Source organism: Mauremys mutica, unplaced genomic scaffold (genome assembly GCF_020497125.1).
Source record: "Mauremys mutica isolate MM-2020 ecotype Southern unplaced genomic scaffold, ASM2049712v1 Super-Scaffold_100089, whole genome shotgun sequence".
Taxonomy (NCBI): Eukaryota; Metazoa; Chordata; order Testudines; family Geoemydidae; genus Mauremys; species Mauremys mutica.
This window is the reverse complement of record NW_025423261.1, coordinates 402,002-424,281: the sequence shown is the minus strand read 5'-3', so window position 1 is coordinate 424,281 and position 22,280 is coordinate 402,002. Positions and strand designations below refer to the sequence as shown.

General features: G+C 55.0%; 4 non-coding genes across 4 annotated transcripts; 2 read left to right on the top strand and 2 right to left on the bottom strand.

The window, feature by feature from the left end:
• Nucleotides 1-8,733: 8,733 nt before the first annotated feature.
• Nucleotides 8,734-8,815, bottom strand: TRNAS-AGA. Its single transcript has one exon. It is a non-coding gene; the product is annotated as a tRNA-Ser (tRNA).
• A 4,985-nt stretch (nucleotides 8,816-13,800) lies between these two features.
• On the top strand, nucleotides 13,801-13,874 carry TRNAN-GUU. The gene has a single exon. It is a non-coding gene; the product is annotated as a tRNA-Asn (tRNA).
• Nucleotides 13,875-14,639: 765 nt separating this feature from the next.
• Nucleotides 14,640-14,711, bottom strand: TRNAM-CAU. Its single transcript has one exon. It is a non-coding gene; the product is annotated as a tRNA-Met (tRNA).
• Nucleotides 14,712-20,510: 5,799 nt separating this feature from the next.
• On the top strand, nucleotides 20,511-20,584 carry TRNAN-GUU. Its single transcript has one exon. It is a non-coding gene; the product is annotated as a tRNA-Asn (tRNA).
• Nucleotides 20,585-22,280: the final 1,696 nt, after the last annotated feature.

The window sequence follows — 22,280 nt, the reverse complement described above, 5'->3', positions numbered from 1 at the left end:
TCTTCAGTCTCTACCCTGATTGGCTGAGCATGGGGTTATTGACATGGAGAAGACTCAGGTCCTTGTTGTTCTCTTTTAAGACCAAGGAAATAAGTCATAACCTGTTATATGTTTGACAAATTTTGCTGCTTCGCTGCATTAATGGTCTCTGAGCAGTTCATGATTCTCTCTAACATTGCAGTTCTCCTCAAATACTTGCTGAATAATTACTGTGCACTGTTGTTGGTCTGGAGCTCATCCGAGAGCACGTTATTCAGATCATTCAATGTGTGAAATTCAAGATCTGATGGTTAGTTTGAAAATCAGGGCTCTTGGGTCCTATTCCCAACTCTGCCACTGGCTGGCTGTTTGACCTAAGACAAGTCAATTCTCCTTTCGCAGCCTTAGCTTCTCCCTCTTTCAAGTAGGGATAATAATGATCTGCTCCTACCTACCTCATGGTGGGTGGAGGATGGGGATCCATTGGAGAGTGTCACTAGGAGTATCAGAGTGGCCGTGTTAGTCTGGATCTGTAAAAAGAGCAAAGAGTCCTGTGGCACCTTATAGACTAACAGATGCATTGGAGCATGAGCTACTGCACATGGCTAAGCAATGAGAACAAACCCCAAATCCCCCCTGTCCTTTGGGAGCCAGGTTTGCGGTGGGAATTCTGTAGTTCAGATGACTTCAAGCCTGGGCATTGTGATTATTTACCAGTTTCTCTGGCAGTGGGGTAGTTTTGTGCTCAGAGTTGTGATGTCCGAGTGGTTAAGGTGTTGGGATCAAAATCCAATCGGGTTCCCCTGTGCAGGTTTGAATCGTGCTCACGGCAACGTCTGTTTTTTAGCCAGTCTCTAACCTGAGAAACACCTCTGTACAACCCCCTGAGACACTCTCAATTCTCTCCCCAAGTAAATCCTGTTCTGCTCCTTTCCTAGAGATCCCTGGGACACCACCTCACACTGTGTCCCTGGCAAACTCTCAGCGCCTGTAGCCTCTGCCACTCACCTGATGCCCCACAGATCAGCCATAGCCCTTGTTCTGCTCCTCTCCCTAGAGTGCGAAAGGAGCCAAGTCAGTGACTCCATGGGAGCTACGGGGCTGCAGAAACAACAGGGAAAAAATAGGTGCTCAGCGCCCACTGGCAGCCAGCTCCCCCCACCTGAAGGGAAGCACCGACTATCACAGTGACAATACAACTGACCAGCCTTGCGGGGGAGGCTGAGGGAGATCCGCGCTCACCAGGTCTCTTCTCTCCCCCACGGTGAGCCAGACACTGATCTCTCCTGGCTCTCACTCTAGCAGCTGGACGCCAAGGAGCCATTTCCCCTACAGGAAGTGCATTGAGTGCCCCTGTGGTGCTGGGGGGCTGGCGCTGCTGCTGCCTGTGGGGCTGGCAGGGGGTCCGATGTCTGCATAGACTCTCAGCTGCCAGGCCGGAGGGGGCACTTGGGACCTTACCAGACTGGCTCAGTGAAGACGGGGGGTTGACAGAGCAATACAGACGCTCTCCAGAGCACGGAGCACCAGCCGCCCATGCAGCCAGGCAATGACCATTTCCCACACCCTGGAGCTGAGCGGGAGGCAGCAGCTGCTGTTCCAGCTCCTCGGGGACAGGCCCTGTCAGCCAACAGCCACTTCTTACTCCCCACAGCTAAGGGCGCCGGGTTCCTCCAGTGGGGGTGTGGAGCAGCCGTTCGTTTTCCTGTTCGCACTCCTCTGCGGTGTGAAAATCGGGGAGGGGAGGCAGAAGCCCCACTTCCCTCCCGAAATGACACCCAGTGGGGGAAGCCAGGACAACAGGGTGGGGCGGCAAGTGGTGGCCAGACTCTCACTGCCAGGGTCTAGTCTAGTTCAGGGTCCAGCTCAACTTCTCCCCGCACCACTGGCCCCCAGTCCCCTTCCTCCACCAGGTCAACCCGGGCACTAGGGCAGGAACGGGGTGAGGCAGCAAGTCAAGCTGAGCAAGGCAGGCAAAAGCGAGTCTTGTCTTCATGGGCCACTCACAATGACGTCCTTTTTGTGTGCAACTGTTGCAAAAACCTCCCGGGCAGAGAAGCAACAGGCCAAAATACTTTCTAACAGTTGTCAAAGTAGCTCAGTTGGCAGAGTGTTTGAATGAAGATCAAAAGGTCATTGGTTCAATCCCAGGCTTTGGCAGGCCCTTTCATCCCTCTTTGTACAGATGGTGGCTTGTTTTATGAGAGCATAGCAGTGCCTGCACCCAAAGTGAGTCCTTGGGCTTTGCAATAGGGGAAAAAGAAAACTGTGGGCTTCTGCTCCTAGTTGGCTGGCCTGATCTTTAACAACGAGGGATGGGAGCTGTCTCTTCTACATGAGTTATTGGTGGACCCAATAGAATCATAGAATCTCAGGGTTGGAAGGACCTCAGGAGGTCATCTAGTACAACCCCCTGCTCAAAGCAGGACCAAACCCAACTAAATCATCCCAGCCAGGGCTTTGTCAAGCCTGACCTTAAAAACCTCTAAGGAAGGAGATTCCACCCCCTCCCTAGTTAACCCCTTCCAGTTCTTCACCACCCTACTAGTGAAAAAGTTTTTCCTAATGTCCAACCTAAACCTCCCCCTCTGCAACTTGAGACCATTACTCCTTGTTCTGTCATCTTCTATCACTGAGAACAGTCTAGATCCATCCTCTTTGGAACCCCCTTTCAGGTAGTTGAAAGCAGCTATCAAATCCCCCCTCATTCTTCTCTTCTGCAGACTAAACAATCCCAGTTCCCTCAGCCTCTCGTCATAAGTCATGTGTTCCAGCCCCCTAATAATTTTTGTTGCCCTCCGCTGGACCCTCTCCAATTTATCCACATCCTTCTTGTAGTGTGGGGCCCAAAACTGGACACAGTACTCCAAATGAGGCCTCACCAGTGCTGAATGGAGGGGAATGATCACATCCCTCGATCTGCTGGAAATGCCCCTACTTATACAACCCAAAATGCCATTAGCCTTCTTGGCAACAAGGGCACACTGTTGACTCATATTCAGCTTTTCATCCACCGTAACCCCTAAGTCCTTTTCTGCAGAACTGCTGCCCAGCCATTCGGTCCCTAGTCTGTAGCAGTGCATGGGATTCTTCCGTCTCAAGTGCAGGACTCTGCACTTGTCCTTGTTGAACCTCATCATATTTCTTTTTGCCCAATCCTCTAATTTGTCTAGGTCCCTCTGTATCCTATCCCTACCCTCCAGCATATCAACCACGCCTCCCAGTTTAGTGTCATCTGCAAACTTGCTAAGGGTGCAGTCCACACCATCCTCCAGATCGTTAATGAAGATATTGAACAAAACTGAACAAAAAAAAATTGAACAAAATATGGCAGGAAGAGAGTGAGGGAGGGTAGCTCTTGGGAATGGTGCAAGAAGGGGTGCTGGGCAGTGACAGGCAGGTATAGGGGATGAAAATTCCTCTGTGCAGCTGAGCCAGGGCAGTACCCTTGAAGGGGCATCTGTGAAAGTGGTTCATGTGGAAGGGATTTGGGGGCCCAGGGAGGAGGCACTTGATGTTCAGTGCCTTGGATCAGCTGGACTTGGACATGGTGGGTGTTCAGGAAATACACATTAATAACTCTAGGGTAGCTTGATGGGCAGAGGGTGATTGGTGGAAGGGCCCATCTCTCTGGTTCTCCAGGCCAGTGAAGAATGATGGGGTTGGAGTCTTGTTCTTCATATTCATGGTGTGAGTACAGAAGGGGCTGGAGCTCCCACCAGGGAGAGCATTACTGGTGGGATTTGTGCTCTGCAGCACTGGTTATGGCTCTATTAGTGTGTAAGGTCTCCAGTTAAGGCGTAAGTCCTATGAAGGAACTGACTCCCTTCCTCTGCATTGTGTTGGGGGGGGGCAGGATTTCAATTGTTGCACCGGCCTGAGGACTGCTGGTCCTGTTTTCCGGACCGTCAGAGAAAACTCTTCTATGATGAGCACTACCTGGCGCAGGTCTGTAGTGAGGTCGGCTTAGAGGACGTGTTTCTCCACAGTGGAACCAGTGGAGGGCGGGTGTTAGCCTCCTATTCCTCTGACCCGAGCTCACACCAGCCGCAGAGGGGATACACCTTTCTGCGGGAACAGGCCAGGAGTTGCACTCACCGGATTTCCGTGAAGGAGAGCACGTCGACAGCCCAGTGCAGGGTGGTGCCAATGGACTTTTCGGCTCACACAGCTCTCACCGTGTGCTCAATGTGGGCAATTCCCTGACCCAGGGCAGAGGATATTGGAAGCTGAACATCCAGAGCTTGCAAGATAAAGGAGCAGGGGGGTGAGGCCTGGCGGTGTTGGCAGAACGGGAAAGCATCAGAGGGTTCTATGGCAACCGGGGGGATTGGTGGGAGTCAGTCAGGGAGGAGTTGGTGGCTTTGTTCTGGCGGCTGGGGAAACACCACAACATTAAAGAAACCAGCAGTGCCAAGTCCTGCAGTGTCACCTGTGGGATTTCCACAAGAGCATCCAGGCAGGGGAGCCAGTCAGCGTGTGACTGTACGATCGGATCAAGCGACAGCTGGCCGAGTTCCAGGAGATGAGGCTGCAGCTGGCCAATATGAGTGGGAGCACCGAGTGAAGGGAGGAGCAGCGTCCCCTGACATTTTTGCAGTCTGCAGGGAACGGAGACAAAGCAGGGGGATGTGGGGTCTCAGGGCAGGACCCACAGATCCGGTAGTGCAGAACTATAGTCGCTGGAGAAGGAGAGAGAGTCCTGCGAGAGGAAGCCTCTGGTGGGAAGCAATAAGTGCAGAGTGCAAACGAGCCAAGAGTCACAGGGGTCTAAAAAACAAAACAGTAGCAGGTCCCATGGTGTAAGGGGCAGCCCTCAGGACTTTGAATCGTGGAATCTGAGTTCAAATCTCAGTGGGACCTCTTGGAGATATGTTGCTTTGCTACAAAGTCCTAGAGCTCAATGTGCTTGGTTACCTTCTTCCAGGGTGAACGAGAGTGAGTTTTGTCCCTCCTACTGGGTGACTGATGCCCACTGGAGATAGGTCTTTGGTCTGGCTGGTTTAATGGGCTGGTGGCTATAGGTTGGGGTCCTAGAACTTAACAGCCTGGCTAGAGAGTCCTGTGGGTTGACCATATGGTTGTTTCTCGCTACTTCACCTGATGTCCACAACTTTGGTCCCTGCAGCTGCCACACACTTCCTCTTGCCCACATGGCATTTAAAGGAAGGAGGGCCAGGGCCAGGCTTCACAGTCAGGGCTAGGCAGGAGGGAGGTAGAGTCCCAGCCTGGAGCCCAGCACCTCTCCTCCTCTGGGCACCTGGAGCAGAGGCGGCTGGTGCTGATAGCTCCAAGGGAAGGCTTAAAAGCCACAGAGCAACCGAGGGCAGGGCCAGAGGAGGGGAGAACCATGCCTATGTGTGGCCAGCAGACAGCCACAAAGACACCCGGCCAGCCTGCTCTCTGCTCCCTGCCATGCCGAACCCCCACTGAAGGCCACCCACAGACCAGCATTCGTTCTGCGGCCATCCAGCATCACAAGGTGGTAGGAAAGCAGGGCCAGCCCCCAAGTGGGGCCTCTGACCGTTCCCACACAAGGGGCTCCTTTTGGCCGTGGGGCAGGAGACATTTCCCCCAAGAGGCTTTTTCCCAGCTGCTGAGAAGCACAGAAGTACCCGCTGTTTGCTCTTGTGGTGAAAGCGTTAATACGTTTCAGCGGCCTGGCTAGCTCAGCTGGCAGCACCTCTGGCTCTTACTCTGAAGGTTGAAGTTACAATTCCCTGTTTGCGTGCTTGGGGCTCCTCTTCAACAATACAACACACAGTCTGCCTAAGCCCCGACCCAGTAACCTGGGGAAACTAACCCTGGCCACTGGGTGCCTCTAAGAGGCGATACTTTCCCCACTCACAACCACTGAGTGTAGAAAAGAAACTTGAAGGAAAATCACCTTGTATTAACTTGGGAAAACACCACAATGAGGATTCATAACACAACACTATGAGCAAAACACCCCTCCACAGTGCGCTGGGCAGTGGCCTTTTGCCTCGGGCTCCTAAATCCAGACACCAGAAGCTCTGTGGATGTGCCCCTCCCTTCACTGCACCTCACCCACAGCTGCTGTCCTGGGTCAGTGAAAACCCAGAGTTCACCTCTCACCTCCGGGGGGGAAAGCCCCTTTCTCCCTGCCGTTCCACCCTGTCACCGCTCTGCTGGCCACCCTCTCTGCTTTGGGACGTCTTGTGGTCCCACCAGGAGCGGAACAGGCTCCCTAAAAGTAGCGGCCACCAGAGCCCGAACAGTAGCCCCACCCCTTCCACTCGAGGCCATGCCCCTGCCCCACCCCTTCTCCCCAAGGCCCCGCTCCTACGCTGCCTCCTATGTTGCCTCTTCCCCCAAGACCTCGCCTCCCACTCACTGCTCTCCGTCCCCTCCCCGCCCTCACTCGCCCTTACGGTCATTACAAAGTGGCAAGGCAGAACCCTCCCATTTTTAAAAGCCCTGGGGTGTTGTTCCCCCCTGTTCAGGCACCCCTGGGGTCCTGCACTTCACACAGCTCTCCCTGATTTCAGCTGTTAGTGAGGGAGCCTCACTGCTAGCGCAGACTGGACAGTTTCTTGCATGAGAGACACTGTCCCAAAGCAGGACTAATGCTTAGAGCTGGTTCTCAGTGATTTCAGATCTGTTGGTCTGCAGCAAGACTCTCCATTGAGTCTTAACCAGCTCTGTTATTACACAGGGAAGAACAAAAGGGTCAAATGGTGCCTGGAACCCTTAAGAAGAATCCACCCCACCAAGTACCAACACTTGTCGGTACCCGCTCTCAGCTCCACTAATTGGCTTTATCAACCTAGGGAACTGGGAGAAGGGCAACTAACAGGTGCTCCAGTGGCACAATTCGTTAACCCACAGTACTTATAGGGCAGTGCTAAGAGAAGTTTTGCTGAGGTTGTAAGTTCAAACCTCACTTGGAGCACCAGTATTCATTAACCACATGGCATCACCCCTTCATTTTGCCCTGCGGAATGTAGAATTCCAGCCCAGGGGACCCTGAGGAAGGGGAGCATTCAAAAATACCCCCTTCACTTATTACCTCCTCTCCAGAGCGCAGGTCAGAATCTACAATCCTTTCTCCCCCCCAGCCCTGTGCCAGGATCCCTCAAGCAGAGCCTGGAGTCCTGCCCATGGCGTCTGTACTATTGACAAAGACTAAGTGACAGGGACAAAACACTCAAATCCCACCTGGTGCGGGGAGCCAGGTTTGCTCTTCAAATTCTGTTGTTGGTACATTTCCAGCCCTGGGAATGTCCCACAACAGCATTTAATGGGAAGCTGCCTGCAGAACAGTAACACTGCACAGAGCTCCTGTGGAGGAGGGGTGGGAATTAGTAACATTTTGAGGATCTTTTGGGAAATGAACCTTTGCTGACAAGGTTTGTCTCTGTTCATATTTCACCTTCAGGTGTTATGTTGAGGGATCTTTAGTGTATTTTTGTGAGGTTAATAACTATCTCCTCAACTTTATTTACTCAACTTAAATATTGGTGTCACTTGATTTTTGCATCTCCCTGTGAAAATACAACTGACACGTGTGGCTTTCTACTGGGGGTCATGATGTTAAAGTTGGGGAATTCAGGCTCTGTACTTCTGGGGGGGGGGGCTGCTGCTTTTTTACAGCTGCCTCACTGCCAGGCACACTGGGCTGTTAGCTGCACCCACGGTCCTTGCCAGGGGCCCCTGCTGAACCCTGGGCGGCTGCACTGCAGTGCTGGGGTGACGCTGCAGGTGGAGAAACTGCTGTGGAGCAATGTAGAGCAGGTGCAGGAAGGAGACGCGGTCACTGTTCACATTCTGAACTGCACCATTTTCCAAATTTGGGAATAGATTCATAGATTCATAGACTTACGGTCAGAAGGGACCATTATGATCATCTAGTCTCATCTCCTGCACAATGCAGGCCCCAGAATCTCAGCCACCCACTCCTGTAACAAACCCCTAACCTATGTCTGAGTTATTGAAGTCCTCAAATCGTGGCTTAAAGACCTCAAGGTGCAGGGAATCCTCCAGCAAGTGACCCGAGCCCCATGCTGCAGAGGAAGGTGAATGTCCGAGAACAATTCTAGGGGAAGGTGAATGCAGAGCTATGACACTGGTGATGCCCAGACCTCCAATGGGGGTGGCGTGGAAATTAATAATGAGAAGATCATTTGCAAAATTAATCATCACTGACAAGATTTGGCTCTGTTCCTATTTCACGCTGTGGTGTTAGTTAGAGGAATCAGTACAGATTTTTACTATATTGATTAAACACTTAATTTTATTTAACCAAGCCAAAAACTTAGTGTCACTTATTTTTGCTCTCTCCTAGCAAGAATGAATTGAATTTTGTGACTTTCTGGAAAGTGCAACGAGATTAATTGTGGGGAATTCAGTCTCTGTGTTTGTGAGCTGATGTTTTCCTCTCACAGGTCAGTGCCTGCATTGAAATACCAAGAGGGATCTAAGGGCTGGTGTACGCTGGGCACTGAACTGGTAGAGCGACGTCTCTCACGGTGTGAAAAACCCCCACCCCAAACCCATAGAGTTAAGGTGACCTAAGCCCTGGTTAGATAGTGCTAAAGAAAAGGAAGAATTGTTCTGTCCATGTAGCTATTACAGGGATGGGAAAAACACTCCAGTCACTGTTTACTCCAAAGTGCTATAGCAGTGCCACAGCAGCCTTTTAAGTGTAGACAGAGTGAAACTAGATCTGGCTACACTTCGCACTGTTGATGCTCAGGTACTAAGAGTGCAATAATAACAACAGATCAGTGTTTGCGTAGTTGGCAGGATTTGAACCTGCACAGGGAGACCCCAATGGATTTCTAGTCCATCGCCTTAACCGCTCAGCCACAACTACTTGATATGCACCACTTTTACTACATGATGATTCTGGTCTAACTGAATTGTCAGTTCAAATTGTTTGCTCAGACCAGCTTCCCCAGCACACTCATGGCTGCATTAGTGTAAGTGTGTCCTTGGCTGAACAGTGAGAATTCCTGCCCATTTCCCTTCCGGCTGGAGCAGGATGAGAGTATGTTTGTGTTAATAGCATTGCTGTAGATTGTTGTTCATTCCCCACTCTGACAATTCAGACAGTCCCTTTCCCATTCAAATCTCCAGCACATCATTTCAATAGCAGGGGGCAGGATTTCTCTGGGGCACTGAGGGCTGGTGCGTGAATTCAGTCTTGCATTCCACCCTTGATGTTTCATGGACTAACAACAGCAGCAGAAAGAAAGAGCCGAGCCAATATCTCCCTGGCAGGGATGCAGGTGTCACGTCCCCTCTGTCTGACCATCGCCATTGCAGGAGAGAAAGGTTCACTGGAATCGAATGCCCTGGCTCAGACAAGAGCCACAGGACGATTTTGCTGTTCATGGATCTGTGCAAAGGGAATTTTGTCTCTGTGTGAAACTGAGGTCGGAAATGAAACATCCATATGGTGGCCCAATGCTCTAGGGAATGTGGGTGAAGGACTCGGGCTGAGAAATGATGTAACAGGGGTTTGTTTCAATTTATTGCCCTGATTAAAATCTAAGGCTAAAAGGCAGCCACTGTTGTTAGTACTTGTACCTGTGTAGGGACACCCCAGTGGGTGTCAAGTCCATTGTCTTCACCAGGGGCAGTCAATTATTTTATCAAGATACAAATTTCTTGGTCAAGGCCCAGACTCCAGAGAAAACAATACACTGCTGATAAGAAGAAGTACATCAAAAGATTTTGCAGCCACCATGGGCATAACTATGATGTGTCGTGTTTCACTCTTTATACCTGGCGCCACCTCTTTTCCCTTTAGCCTTTTAGTTGACCAAGGGCAAAGCTGAACATCTCCTCAGATACCAGGGAGTGTTTATGTCCATTCCTGCGAGCGACACAGGGGTTTGATGTTGCTGTTTCAATCCTCCGGATCTGGCGGGATAAGGAACAATTCAGGCTGTCACTGAACTGAAGGAGGAAGATCAGTTTTTGACAGGGAGAGGGACGCCTCTTCTTAAAGGTGTTTGTCTGGCTGGCAGTCCTGGTTCCCAGGTCTCGCCCGTGGGGCTCCAGCAGTTTTGGGACCGGGTCACTACCTTGGCCCCACCTGCCACCCCCAGGCACTTCCCCCCAGGGGCCCCGTCAGTGCAGCGGAGTTGAACAGCATCTGCCTGCTTGCTCCAGTGGCTGCCGGCCCCTCCCCATGGCAGGGCAGGGCAGGGCTGTGCCTCCACGCGCTGCCCCTGTCCTGAGCCCCTGTGGCCAATGGGACGCTGTGGGGGTGATGCCTGGGGGCAGCAGCATGCGGAGGACCCTCAGCCCACCCCACCTTGGAGCCCCAGGTAAGCGCCACACCCCTGACCCCCTTCCTGAGCCTGCATCCCCACCCCCTCCTCACATACCCCCTCCCACCCACAAACTCCCTCCCAGAGCCTGCGCCCCCTCCCCCTTCCCACACCCCCCCTCCCGCCTGTCCCCAATCTCCCGCCCAGAGCCTGCAACCCCACCCCTCCTCCTGTTCCCCCTTCCTCCTGCCCCAGCCCAGAGCCTGCACCCAGCACCCAAACTCCAGCCCAGAGCCTGCACCCCAGAACCCCTCCCCAACCCAAACTCCCTCCCAGAGCCCAACTTCTCTCCCCTTCTGCACCCAAACTCCCTCCCAGACCCTGCACCCCAATCCCCAGCCCCAGCCCAGGGCCTGCACCCCAGACCTCCTCCCCCCACCCAAACTCCCTTCCAGAGTCTTAGGCAGGTAAGGGGCAGAGTTTTGGGGGCGGGGTCTGGGCAGTATGAGTGACATTATTGGCCCACTGGGAGGACTGGAGGACTGGCACTGGCCCTAAGGTAAATCGTGGTTGAGACCCTGCTTTAAGGGATTGGAGCAATGCTGGAGAGACTGACGGGCAGGGAGCTGGGGAGCCGTGTGTGCTCCAAGGAGAGTTGTTGTTGTGCTCTGGTGACACAGAGCGGGGGTGGGGAGTTTGTAAGCTGTGGTGTTTGTATAAAGTTTACTAACCCCCAGGTTAAAAACTGTTCCTGCTCTGGGCTATACAGTGATTCCCTTTAAAATCTTTTTCAAATGAAAATCGATTTCCAGACCCATCTCCAGTATGTTCAGGAGTTCTCTGAATGGGGGCGGGGGGCTTGAAATGAATTTAAACACTCAGCATTTTCCTGTGCAAATGAATAAAGACCTAGCAGAGTTGTCCAGCAGCTGAAATCAGTTCCAGCCCTCGGCATCTCTAAGAGGGACACTCGGTAGCTGAGGCATGTGGGACACATCTGTGGTGAGGACAGGTGAAAAAATGCTGGATTCAATGAAAGCTGAGACCATAGGAGGGAAAGGTGAACGGTGGCAACACACAGGGTCATAACACTCAGACATGGGGCTTCACTGTCACTACCCCTGTGTTTTCCATCATTTCTATCCTAAGGAACACACCCTCCCCCTCCCCCACACACTGTCACACACAACCTTCTCCCCTTGAGCCCCATCCCACCCCTACCCCTACCCCTACCCCTCTCCCCCACACACGCCATGGGACACAGCCTCTCGGTGACTCACCCAGATGGGGGCTTGTCTCTGCATCTCCCCAACAGGGGAGCAGAGAGCCGAAAGGGCCACAGGAGACCAATGGAGCTAGGCAGGGATAGAAAATACTTCCCTTCCCTTCCCAAGAGTCCCGTTAATCTCACCCATGAGACATTCCAGCACCAGGTGGGCTCAAAGCACCAGCCTTCCCCTCAGCCACGGAAGGGGAACCAGCTCTATCACACAGAAGGAGGCTCCCCACCTCTGCTGCTGCCATCCTGCAGCCTTTAATATGGATTTGTTTTAGCTAATGCAAGCCCCTCACCCACCCCTCTAATCCATCCATGAAACATGGAGACAATTCCTGAGTTGGGCTCCAGTGGTGCAATGGGTTAGCGCAGTGGTGAGCTGGAGCCAGTTGTTAAATTTAGAAGCCATTTTAGAACTGGTTGTCCCATGACAAATGGTTCTAAAAGGGCCGCCCCGCCCCCGACCCCAGCTCACCTCTGCTTCCTGGGCTCCTCCCCTGAAGGCTCTGCCCCTCCTTTCTCCTCCCCCTCCCCTGCTTCCCGCGAATCAGATGTTCGCGCGGGAAGCCTGGGACTCAGGAGGTCTCAGAAACAAGAAGCAGCTTGGCAAGGTTAGCTGGAGCGGGGAAGCGAGGCTGGTTCCAGGGAGGCATGGCAGGGCCCAGCCCAGTCCTGCTCCAGCTGAGCGGCTCTGGCCCCATCCGAGCGGCGCCGGCCCTGGCCAAGAGCCACTCAGATAGGGCGGGGTCTGGGTCTGGGTCTGGGGCCGGAGCCGGGGCTGGAGGCGCTTGGCCGGAGCCGGAGCGCTCGGCCGGAGCAGGACTGGGCTGGGCCCTGCCATGCCTCCCTGGAGCCGACCTCACTCCCCAACCCCAGCTTACCTTGCCAAGCCTGGCTCCAGCCAAACTTCTCCCCTGTCCCGGGCTCGGGCCCTGCCAAGTGGCTCTGGCTCAGCCCCGGCCTGGTCCAGTGCCCCCGGCCCAGCCTCGAGCGTGGTAAGGGGGCAGGGAGCAGGGAGGGGGTGTTGGAAGAGGGCAGGGGAGTTCGGGCGGGGTGGATAGGGGTCAGGGTGGTCAGAGGGCAGGGCACAGGGGAATTGAATGAAGGCAAGAGTCCCAGGGGGCCATCAAGCCTGAGAGGAGAGGTTGGATGGGGTGGCAGGGAGCAGTCAGGGGACAGGGAAGGAGGGTGGATGGGGTAGGGATCTCGGGGGGGATGACATCAAAGAATGTGGGAGGTTGGATGGGGCAGGAGTTCTGGGGTGCACGGCCCCCTCGTGGCGTGAGGAGGAGGAAACTGGTTACTAATTTTTTTGGCAGCTCATCAGTGGTTAGCACACAGTACTTCTAGTACCAGAGCTGAATGAAGTGATGCTGAGGTTGTGAGTTCAAATCTCACCTAGAGCACTAGTTTTCTTTAAGCAAATACCTTCTGCCAATCTTTTTGCCCTGCAGAAAATACAATTGCAGCTCAGAAGACACCGAGGTCCCCTTGCTTTACAGAGAGCAGGGCAGATTCCACAGATCTCCCAGGCTCTGCTCTCCACCAGCCGCCTGTGTCGGGAGGGGTCAGGCAGAGCCCAGAGCACTGCCCCCGACTCCCCCTCAGTCTTTGCTCCCCAAACCACCTGTGTGCTCACCCTCTTCGCTGTGAGACTCAAACCCTGGCTGGCTTTCTGTACGTCAGTGTTTTTTGTCTGTCGTGTTGATGTGCATGTGGGTCCTGTGTGATTTTGGTGGATGCCTGGCATAGTTTTGTGTGTATGGGTGTGTGTATGACTTTTGCATGCGGATTGGTTTTTTGCTTAGTATTCTTTTGGTATGTGGTTTTTGTGCTTTCTTGTTGTGGTGTGGAAAGACAGAGGCCGTTTTGAATCTTTTAAAATTGTTGTTAGTGCTGCAGTTGCTTACCCTAAGCTTATGCCGTTAGATCTCTTTCACGGTGTATTTTGGTCCTGAGAGGTAAAAGGTGCGTTCTTATGGAGTGAGGTAGCAAACATCAGTTGCAGAGGTGGTGCATGTGCCCTCCCCCCTGGTCCCAGAGCCCCAAATTTCCATAAACCCACCCACTGTCCTGTGACTAACAATCTCGCTCTGTTAACTCTTCCAGCAAAACAGGCCAAAGAAAGTGTATGCGAGCGCTGTACCACAGCCCCGTTGCTCTTTTCGGTTCCTTCCCACAGAACTTTCGCTCCATACCAGTCCAGTTCCTTGCTGTTGCTTGTCTAACCACTGCATGCATGTGCTATACCGTACCCTGAGCTGATTCCTGGCTTTTGTGCTCAATACAGCCTTGCCCCTCCATGTCTCTGTGGTGCAGTGGGTCAGCGCGTTCGGCTGTTAACCGAAAGGATGGTGGTTCGAGCCCACCCAGGGACGACGCTAAGCCTGTGCTGCTTCCTTGCTTCCCTGAGGCCTGTGGGGGAGCCTCAAAGGTCCTGTTTTGCTGCCTCTTGGCCTCAGTGCTTTCAGCTGGTGGTCCAAAGAGCGGGCTGGATGCCGTTCAGAAACCCATCTGCCAGCAGCCATGCCAGAGGCTCAGGCTTAATCCTCAAGGCCGAGCACAAAAACTTTCAGCCGGGAACATTTTGCTCCCTTCCCGCCTCCGCCCAAGCGGCAAGGGAGAAGCGGAGGAGACACGCCGGCTCAAAGACGCCTCCCTCCCACTTCCCTGTACGCTGTGCAAAGCTCTTGGCCTGCCTCATGCCTCGTCAGGAAAGCATGGCCATGCGGCCCAAGCCTGAGTCACGTCCGCAGCCTGGCCCGCCCCGGCTGACGGCGCGCAGAGCCACGCGAGTCAATGGCAGGTCGAGTCAGGAGCCTCGGCTCTTTCCTCTGACAGCCACACACACAGCGCTGCCTAGCGCCCCCAGAGCCTCCCTCGTGTTCTCCCGCAGCAGCTGCCTGCCGGGGTGGTGGGAAAAGGGGACCAGGAAGCACTGCAGCCTCATTCCAGGATAGGAGGCCCTCACCACGCCTAGGCCTGCCTCTTGCCTTCAGCCCAGGCAGCCAGAGGTGCCAGGGAGCTCCCTGGCAGGCCGCCGCTTCGCCTCAGCCACCTCTTGCCTCATGGCCTAGGCTCTTGGTGCTCTGCTGGTCACCGGCTCGCTTGAAGGCCCAGAGGGAAAAAAACAAGCGCATGCGTAGCAGAGGATGGTTTCGATCCATCGACCTCTGGGTTATGGGCCCAGCACGCTCCCGCTGCGCCACTCTGCTGGTTCTTCACAGCCTCCCCCTGCCACCTAGCCACCACTATCCGGATTAGTGCCTTACACACTCTCGTGCTGGCATGCAGACGTGCAGGCTGCTAGGCAGCTGCCCTGGTCACAGGATTTTACAGCTTCTACAGGGTAAAAGGGATCTATTTGGGGTTTGGCTGGGGATAAGGAACTTGGGGTGCAGACAGGCTGCCCCAGGGCTAGGGCCAAAGAGGACTCCCTTCCACCCTCCCTGGCAGCAGCAAGCTCCAGGGGAGGGACCCCTCCTCTCCCCCGCAGTTCACTGCACATGCTCCTAGGTCCCTCTCAGGTCCAGAAAGCCCACTCACCTCCCCTATGGTGGGTACCGAGGGGGCGGTTGCCATCACGTGTGGCCTCCCCTGCTGCCACCCCTCACCATAGCCTCACTAGGGATGGGGCTGCCCCTTGCCCAGCATGGTGCAGGAGTGGGGACTGCACGGTGGTAGCTGGGGAGGGGCAGAGTATCACAAAATTCACCCAAGCCCCAGCTGCACAGGTCTAGGAAGCTCCCCTCCCCAGTGGTGTAGCCAGGTTCTAACATCAGGGGGAGCTAACACGTAAAAAAAGATGCCAGCCAACATATCCAATTACTAATCAGGTAGTTCTATAACAGGCTGCCCTGGACCCCATCACCCCCTGAAGCACAAGGTAGGGGTAGACACCACCATGTTGTGCAACAAACACTTGACAAAATTACTGGACTTAGTGATGGACAATGCGGGCAGGTGGGTATTATGTCATTCAATCATTCAACCCATAAAATTGCACACTTTTTGCATCAGTGAAATTAAATATCCAGAGAATTACTGGGCCTGTGATGATGACCAGGGCTTGCTCACCTGTGGCTCCCCCTCCCTGTGCTGTGGAGGCACAGCCAGGCAGCTCTGCATCTGCAGGCAGGCACCCTGCCTCAGGTGCAGCTCCCATGGGCCCTGCTAGCCACTAGACTGGGAGCCTCCCGGCCAATGGAATGGGCTGGGCTGGGGGGCGGAAGGCAAAGGGGGAGATTGTAGGGAGCTTTGGAGGAGGGGAGGCAGTGGGGGAGGGGAGTGGGCTGGCACAAAGGGGAGGGCTCTCTGGAGAGGAGTGACAGGGGCACAGGGGTCATTGGGAGTCTCTCGAGGGGGCAGAGGGTTGTGTGGGTCTCTGTGGGGCAGGGGGCTGTGATGGGCGGAGCCAGCTGCAACCTGGGTCTGCTCTGCAGGGGGTGTTGCTATAGTCCCCTCAGGAAGCTCCCCCCATCCTGTGTATTTTATACAAGCCCCGGGGTGCCCATTGCTGCTCCTTTCCCCGCCCACGGCTCCATCTGTCTGTCCCCACAACCCCCCAGCTGTGTCCGTCTGTCTGTCCCCACCACCCCCGGCTGTGTGTGTCTGTGCCACAACCCCCCTGGCTGTGTCCTTATGTCTGTCTGTCCCACAACCCCCGGCTGTGTCTGTCTGGCTGCCCCCAACCCCCCCCCCCCGCTGTGTGTGTCTGTCCCACAATCCCCCGGCTGTGTCTGTCTGGCTGCCCTCACCACCCCCGGCTGTGTCTGTCTGTCCCCACCAAACTCCCTTCCCCGGCTGTGTCCATGTATCTGGCTGCCCCCACAGCTCACCGGCTGAGTCTGTCTGACAGGCACAGACCCTGCTGCTGCTCTGCCCAGGGCTCAGACGCTGCCTGTGGCTCGCTCCCCCTCCCTGCTGTGGAGGCACGGCCAGGCAGCTCCGGCACTGCCCCCGGCAGCTCCCATTGGCTGGGGTTCCCAGCCAATGGGCTGTGAGCCCAGTCACTGCTGGGGCCTCTCCCGGGAGCTTCCGCTGCGGTGAGAGCGCCCGGCAGTGCGACGCGGGGACCCCCGAAGCACAGAGCCTGGGGCCCAAACATTGGTGGAGCTGGGCCCAGCTTCAGGATTATTGGTGGGGCCTGGGCCCCATGGGCCCATAGAACTTGCCGCCTATGAAAGGATTCTTGGAGAGGTTTTTTTTTAATTATGTGGCCTAATGGATAAGGCGTCTGACTTCGGATCAGGCGATTGAGGGTTCATGTCCCTTCGTGGTTGTGCTTGTGCAGTTTTACCTTTGGGCTGAAAGTCTTGCTCCCTTCAGGGCTGGAACCTCTTCTTGGCCGCTCAGGCCAATGCTCTGGCTTCAGCTAGAGCCCCGGGAAGGAGTTGGGGGTTGGGTGTCACAAAGGCTGGGGCATGAGCCCCAGGTGCTTCCAGTCTCGCCTTTGCCCTTCCTGACTTGCCAAAGAAAATGGGCGGCTGCCCGGGCTAGCGTGTGCGCCTGTGCCTGTGCTGGAGGGGGGTTGCTACATAGCACCTGGGGAGCCTGGGTGTTTCTCTGCTTCTCGCCAGGTGGGGAAAAGCCTCTTGGGGAAAAATCTCCTGCCCCACTGCCAAAGTGAGCACCTGGAGTGGGAACGGTAAGAGGCCCCACCAGGGGGGCTGGCCCTGCTTTCCTACCGTCTTCTGATGTTGGCCATAGAGCATCAGCAGCCGCCCTGCATGCTGGTCTGTGGGTGGCCTTCAGTGGGTGTTTGGCATGGCAGGGAGCAGGCTGGCTGGGGGTCTTTGTCGCTGTCTGCTGGCCACACATAGGCATGGGCCTCCCCTCCTCTGAACAGCCAGAGTTAGTCTGTGCTTAGAAAGCAGAGACACAGGAGACTGGAGACAAGAGGGTGAGAAAGATTGAGAAAGGACCTATGCAGACAGCCCACACTACAGGGACACTGCCTGGTTAAGGGATGTGGAGGCACCAAATTGCCCCAAATTTCCCGGTGCCCCACGCAGCTGGGTACTGCTCCAGCGGCGAACTCGATCCCCCGGCTGGCTGAGCCGGCCAGGAAAGCTGCCCCTGCCCCTGCTCCACCTCTTCCCCACAGCCCCCACCCCTGGTCTGCCCCCACCCCCCTCTTCCCACCCCTGCTCCACCCCATCCCCCCCCACTCCGCCCCTTCCCCTGAGCTACACCCCGGTGGACGGCAGGAGGGATCAGGCACACCCGGCACTCACTGGGCGGTGGGAAGTGGAACGACCTGGCCCCAGCCTGCTCTGCTCCACTAGCTCCCAGCCGCGCCACTGGTGAGTGCTGGGGGGGGCGTTTCCCCCCGAACTTCCAAGGCTGGGAGCAGAGTGCAGCAGGCTGGGGCTGGATCACTCCACTTCCCGACGCCCCGTGAGTGTGGGGTCGGGCCTGCCCTGCAATTACCGGGCAGCGGGAAGTGGAGTGACCTGGCTCCAGCCCGCTCCACTCTGCCAGCTCGGGCTGGGGGACGGGGGTGCCGTGTAGGGCACCAAAATGTCTAGGGACAACCCTGAATAGATCATTTTCCCACAGGGACCGATGGCTGTTAGACTAGAGATATTCAGGCTGCCTGTACAGGCCTAGACTTTAAGAACTTAGGTGTATTTTTATCACTTAGCTAGTGACAGGGGTATAAAAGAAAGACCCAAAATCCCAGTCTGCCTGCGTCTGGGCCTTCTCTCCCTCGGAGAGTCTGAGCCTTGTTCGTAGGCGAAGGCCTTTGGCTAAGCAGCAGGGGCAGCCATAAGCTGGGAAGCGAACGGTCCCATCCTCACCTCCCAAACCCGTCACACTGAACTAAGGTGGGGCTGGGCTGTTAGGAAGACGATCCTGTCCCGATAGTGCCCATCACCACCAGATAACGAAACAGATCTTAAGGGAGCATCCGGTCTGGCAAGAAATCCCTTCTCAATGGTTGTGGTTGTGAAACCCTCATTTCTGTAGGGTTTAGTTTTCTGGCCCCCACTTTTCTATTGTCAATCTGTCTGGTTCGCTAATTGTTTCTGTCTGCTGCAGAATTAATTTTGCTGGGTGTAAGTTAATTAGGGGAGTGGGATGTAATTGGTTAGAGAATTCTGTTACAATAGGTTAGAATTGGTTAGTTACAATGACTGGTTAAGGTCTAGCTGAGAATATTACTGTATAAACTGGGGTCAGACAGGAAGTGGAAGAGGAAATTGGAATCATGCTAATGGGGGGATGGGAATAGGGAACAGGGACACAGACAAAGCTTTGCAGTGTCACAGCTGGGAAGGGGGATGTGGGGTAAACACTCTGCAGTGTCAGAGCTCATAGACTCATCGACTTTAAGGTCAGAAGGGACCATTGTGATCGTCTAGTCTGACCTCCTGCACAACGCAGGCCACAGACTCTCACCCACCCACTCCTGTAACAAACCCCTGGCCTATGTCTGCGCTAGCGAAGTCCTCAACTCGTTGTTTAAAGACTTCAAGGTCAGAGAATCCTCCATCAAGTGACCCGTGCCCCATGCTGCAGAGGAAGGTGAAACCCCCCAAGGGTCTCTGCCAACCTGCCCTGGAGGAAAATTCCTTCCCGACCCCAAATATGGCGATCAGCTAAACCCTTAGCATGTGGGCAGGACTCAGCAGCCAGACACCCAGGAAAGAATTGTCTGTAGGGATGTGGGGTAAACGCTCTGTGGTGTCAGAGCTGGGAAAGGGGACACTGGGGAACAGACTCTGTCGGTCTATAGAGATAAGCCCGACTGGTGTGAAGGGCTTCGGAATCTGCCTGCTTGGAAACTAACCCCAGTAAACATCCCTTTGTCTGCGCTTCCGACTTCTGGTCTTTTGCTGCTTGCTGCCTGCGTGACAAGAGCCAGGGAAGTGGGCAGGGGAAGGGAAAGCCCTCTGACAATGGCTCCTTGCTCCTCTCCCTCCAGGCTCAGGGGTCAAGGATGGGCAGGACTCCAGGCTCTGCTTGAGGGATCCTGGCACAGGGGCTGAGGGAGGAGAAAGGATTGTAGATTCTCATCTGCGCTCTGGAGAGGAGGTAATAAATGAAGGGGGCATTTTTGACTCCTCCCCTCCTCAGTGTCCCCAGGGCTGGAAGTCTACATTACGCAGGGCCAAATGAGGGGGTGATGCCACTTGGTTAATGAAAACCAGTGCTCCAGGTGAGGTTTGTACTCATAACCTCAGCATAACTCCTCTCAGCACTGCCCTATAAGTACTGTGCGCTAACAAATTGCGCCATTGGAGCACCTGCTGTGACTCTCTAAAACCCCTAGGTTGATACAGGTGAGGGGTGACCCCAAAACATTCTCAGTGGGGCTGAGAGCAGGTAGCGACAAGTGTTGTACTCGGTGGGGTGGATTCTTCTTAAGAGTTCCAGGCACCATTTGACCCTTTTGTTCTTCCCTGTGTAATAACAGAGCTGGTTAAGACTCAATGGAGAGTCTTGCTGCAGACCAACAGATCTGAAATCACTGATAACCAGCTCTAAGCATTAGTCCTGCTTTGGGACAGTGTCTCTCATGCAAGGAACTGCCCAGTCTGCGCTAGCAGTGAGGCTCCCTCACTAACAGCTGAAATCAGGGAGAGCTGTGTGAAGTGCAGGGCCCCAGGGGTGCCGGAACAGGGGGGAACAACACCCCAGGGCTTTAAAAAATGGGAGGGCTCTGCCTTGCCACTTTGTAAAGACCGTAAGGGTGAGTGAGGGTGGGGAGGGGACGGAGAGCAGTGAGCGGGAGGAAGGATCTTGGGGTATGAGGCAGTGTAGGAGCGGGGCCTTGGGGAGGGGGTGGTGCAGGGGCGTGGCCTCAAGTGGAAGGGGTGGGGCTACTGCTTGGGCTCTGGTGGCCGCCACTTTTAGGCAGGGACACCCGGGGGGGGCAAGTGGGGCAAAAAACCCTCCATACCAGTCCAGTTCCTTGCTGTTGCTTGTCTGTCCACTGCATGCATGTGCTATACCGTACCCTGAGCTGATGCCCGGCTTTTGTGCTCAATACAGCCTTACCTCTCCGTGTCTCTGTGGCGCAATGGGTCAGCGCGTTCGGCTGTTAACTGAAAAAATGGTGGTTCGATCCCACCCAGGGACGACGCTAAGCCTGTGCTGCTTCCTGGCTTCCCCGTGGCCTGTGGGGGAGCCTCAAAGGTCCCATTTTGCTGCCTCTTGGCCTCAGTGCTTTCAGCTGGTGGTCCAAAGAGCGGGCTGGATGCCATTCAGAAACCCATCTGCCAGCAGCCGTGCCGGAGGCTCAGGCTTAATCCTCAAGGCCGAGCACAAAAACTTTCAGCCGGGAACATTTTGCTCCCTTCCCGCCTCCGCCCAAGCGGCAAGGGAGAAGCGGAGGAGACACGCCGGCTCAAAGACGCCTCCCTCCCACTTCCCTGTATGCTGTGCAAAGCTCTTGGCCTCCCTCATGCCTCATCAGGAAAGCACGGCCATGCGGCCCAAGCCTGAGTCACCTCCGCGGCCTGGCCCGCCCCGCCCCGGCTGACGGCGCGCAGAGCCACGCGAGTCAATGGCAGGTCGAGTCGGGAGCCTCGGCTCTTTCCCCTGACAGCCACACACACAGCGCTGCCCAGCGCCCCGAGAGCCTCCCTCGTGTTCTCCCGCAGCAGCCGCCTGCCGCTGTGGGTGGGAAAAGGGGACCAGGAAGCACTGCAGCCTCATTCCGGGACAGGAGGCCCTCACCACGCCTAGGCCTGCCTCTTGCCTTCAGCCCAGGCAGCCAGAGGTGCCAGGGAGCTCCCTGGCAGGCCGCTTCGCCTCAGCCACCTCTTGCCTCATGGCCTAGGCTCTTGGTGCTCTGCTGGTCACCGGCTCGCTTGAAGGCCCAGAGGGAAAAAAACAAGCGCACGCGTAGCAGAGGATGGTTTCGAGCCATCAACCTCTGGGTTACGGGCACAGCACGCTCCCGCTGCGCCACTCTGCTGGTTCTTCACACCCTCCCCCTGCCACCTAGCCGCCACTATCCGGATTAGTGCCTTACACGCTATCGCGCTGGCAGGCAGATGCGCAGGCTGCTAGGCAGCTGCCCTGGTCACAGGATTTTACAGCTTCTACAGGGTAAAAGGGATCTATTTGGGGTTTGGACCCCATTGGGAGCTGGGTAGCTGAGTGCCGGAGACGGGAGCACTTCTTAAACAGTTTTCAGTTAAGCTCTCAAGCTTGTGGGGGACGAGGTTCAGCCTTGGATCCGTGTCTGCAGCAAGCAAGCGCGTCTGGCTCAATCGCCCCCCCGCTGTATTAGCAGACTAAAACCCGGAGCAAACGCACACGCCTTGCAAAGGAACAGGAGCCGGGATCTCAAACAAAAGTCAACTTTTTATTAAGATGACGTTCAAAGAAAAAAAAGTGTATAGTACAGAGTTTCGGCATAGAAGTTTCTGGTGCTCAGGGAACAACGTACAGCTTACCCAAGGGATGCAAAATTCAGTTTAAGATCGGGTGGCATAAGGAATACATAAACTACAATAGCCCTGACTGGGGGGTAAAAGGTTAACGTACAGATACTGAGTTAGGAGGGTATGTTGTCCATATGAGGGCTACGTTCGGGTGTGGAATATAACAAGCGGTTACGACGATGAGTATGGATTGACCCGCGTTTGGTGAGTTTTAACGTTCGGTGTTTTGGAATCTTTGCCACAATCTAGTTGAAGCAGGGTCAGTATGAAGTCTGCCCTGCCATCTATTGGTGATGTGTTGTCAAGGCCTTTTGGGGCTGATGTCATTTGCATGGTTACACCCACCCCGGATTGCATGATGGGAGTGCTTGTCCAAACGGTCAT